At 37.8% G+C, this 2,500-nt stretch overlaps 5 non-coding genes across 5 annotated transcripts; all 5 read right to left on the bottom strand.

Moving 5' to 3' along the window:
- Positions 1–527: 527 nt before the first annotated feature.
- Positions 528–646, bottom strand: LOC133165019 (5S ribosomal RNA). The gene has a single exon (XR_009717495.1). It is a non-coding gene; the product is annotated as a 5S ribosomal RNA (ribosomal RNA).
- Positions 647–949: 303 nt separating this feature from the next.
- Positions 950–1,068, bottom strand: LOC133164270 (5S ribosomal RNA). Its single transcript, XR_009716786.1, has one exon. It is a non-coding gene; the product is annotated as a 5S ribosomal RNA (ribosomal RNA).
- A 233-nt stretch (positions 1,069–1,301) lies between these two features.
- LOC133164877 (5S ribosomal RNA) lies at positions 1,302–1,420 on the bottom strand. Its single transcript, XR_009717358.1, has one exon. It is a non-coding gene; the product is annotated as a 5S ribosomal RNA (ribosomal RNA).
- A 285-nt stretch (positions 1,421–1,705) lies between these two features.
- LOC133165007 (5S ribosomal RNA) lies at positions 1,706–1,824 on the bottom strand. The gene has a single exon (XR_009717484.1). It is a non-coding gene; the product is annotated as a 5S ribosomal RNA (ribosomal RNA).
- A 246-nt stretch (positions 1,825–2,070) lies between these two features.
- Positions 2,071–2,189, bottom strand: LOC133164876 (5S ribosomal RNA). The gene has a single exon (XR_009717357.1). It is a non-coding gene; the product is annotated as a 5S ribosomal RNA (ribosomal RNA).
- Positions 2,190–2,500: the final 311 nt, after the last annotated feature.

Genomic DNA, 2,500 nt, shown 5'->3' with positions numbered 1-2,500 from the left:
TATAATGCTACGGATGACGCCACTAGGTTGGAAACTCGGGTTATAATTTCAATGTCGGAGTTTAAACTCGGCTTGCAGTTTCCGAATGCCATACGTAATGGGTGTTGTAAGTAAGTAAGTAAGTAAGTAAGTAAGTAAGTAAGTAAGTAAGTAAGTAAGTAAGTAAGTAAGTAGTATGGCCGTAAGGCCGTGATCACACTCAAAATCGTGCATTTTATATATAATGTTACGGATGACGCCAATATAGGTTGGAAACTCGGGTTATAATTTCAATGTCGGAGTTTAAACTCGGCTTGCAGTTTCCGAATGCCATACGTAATGGGTGTTGTAAGTAAGTAAGTAAGTAAGTTAGTAAGTAAGTAAGTAAGTAAGTAAGTAAGTAAGTAAGTAAGTAAGTAAGTAAGTAAGTAAGTAAGTAAGTAAGTAAGTAAGTAAGTAAGTAAGTAAGTAAGTAAGTAAATAAATAAATAAATAAATAAATAAATAAATAAATAAATAAATAAATAAATAAATAAATAAATAAATAAAGCTTACAGCACCTGGTATTCCCAGGCGGTCTCCCATCCAAGTACTAACCAGGCCCGACCCTGCTTAGCTTCCGAGATCGGACGAGATCGGGCGTTCTCAGGGTAGTATGGCCGTAAGCCGTGATCACATTAAAAATCGTGCGTTTTATATATAATGCTACGGATGACGCCATTGTTGGAAACTCGGGTTATAATTTCAATGTCGGAATTTAAACTCGGCTTGCAGTTTCCGAATGCCATACGTAATGGGTGTTGTAAGTAAGTAAGTAAGTAAGTAAGTAAGTAAGTAAGTAAGTAAGTAAGTAAGTAAGTAAGTAAGTAAGTAAGTAAGTAAGTAAGTAAGTAAGTAAGTAAGTAAGTAAGTAAGTAAGTAAGTAAGTAAATAAATAAATAAATAAATAAATAAATAAATAAATAAATAAAGCTTACAGCACCTGGTATTCCCAGGCGGTCTCCCATCCAAGTACTAACCAGGCCCGACCCTGCTTAGCTTCTGAGATCGGACGAGATCGGGCGTTCTCAGGGTAGTATAGCCGTAAGCCGTGATCAAATTAAAAATCGTGCGTTTTATATATAATGCTACGGATGACGCCACTCGGTTGGAAACGCGGGTTATAATTTCAATGTCGGAGTTTAAACTCGGCTTGCAGTTTCCGAATGCCATACGTAATGGGTGTTGTAAGTAAGTAAGTAAGTAAGTAAGTAAGTAAGTAAGTAAGTAAGTAAGTAAGTAAGTAAGTAAGTAAGTAAGCAAATAAATAAATAAATAAATAAAGCTTACAGCACCTGGTATTCCCAGGCGGTCTCCCATCCAAGTACTAACCAGGCCCGACCCTGCTTAGCTTCCGAGATCGGACGAGATCGGGCGTTCTCAGGATAGTATGGCCGTAAGCCGTGATCACATTAAAAATCGTGCGTTTTATATATAATGCTACGGATGACGCCACTAGGTTGGAAACTCGGGTTATAATTTCAATGTCGGAGTTTAAACTCGGCTTGCAGTTTCCGAATGCCATACGTAATGGGTGTTGTAAGTAAGTAAGTAAGTAAGTAAGTAAGTAAGTAAGTAAGTAAGTAAGTAAGTAAGTAAGTAAGTAAGTAAGTAAGTAAGTAAGTAAGTAAGTAAGTAAGTAAGTAAGTAAGTAAGTAAGTAAATAAATAAACAAATAAATAAATAAAGCTTACAGCACCTGGTATTCCCAGGCGGTCTCCCATCCAAGTACTAACCAGGCCCGACCCTGCTTAGCTTCCGAGATCGGACGAGATCGGGCGTTCTCAGGGTAGTATGGCCGTAAGCCGTGATCACATTAAAAATCGTGCGTTTTATATATAATGCTACGGATGACGCCACTAGGTTGGAAACTCGGGGTTATAATTTCAATGTCGGAGTTTAAACTCGGCTTGCAGTTTCCGAATGCCATACGTAATGGGTGTTGTAAGTAAGTAAGTAAGTAAGTAAGTAAGTAAGTAAGTAAGTAAGTAAGTAAGTAAGTAAGTAAGTAAGTAAGTAAGTAAGTAAGCAAATAAATAAATAAATAAATAAAGCTTACAGCACCTGGTATTCCCAGGCGGTCTCCCATCCAAGTACTAACCAGGCCCGACCCTGCTTAGCTTCCGAGATCGGACGAGATCGGGCGTTCTCAGGATAGTATGGCCGTAAGCCGTGATCACATTAAAAATCGTGCGTTTTATATATAATGCTACGGATGACGCCACTAGGTTGGAAACTCGGGTTATAATTTCAATGTCGGAGTTTAAACTCGGCTTGCAGTTTCCGAATGCCATACGTAATGGGTGTTGTAAGTAAGTAAGTAAGTAAGTAAGTAAGTAAGTAAGTAAGTAAGTAAGTAAGTAAGTAAGTAAGTAAGTAGTATGGCCGTAAGGCCGTGATCACACTCAAAATCGTGCATTTTATATATAATGTTACGGATGACGCCAATATAGGTTGGAAACTCGGGTTATAATTTCAATGT

Source organism: Syngnathus typhle, linkage group LG12 (genome assembly GCF_033458585.1).
Source record: "Syngnathus typhle isolate RoL2023-S1 ecotype Sweden linkage group LG12, RoL_Styp_1.0, whole genome shotgun sequence".
NCBI lineage: Eukaryota > Metazoa > Chordata > Actinopteri > Syngnathiformes > Syngnathidae > Syngnathus > Syngnathus typhle.
This window is presented reverse-complemented; position numbering and strand designations above follow the sequence as displayed.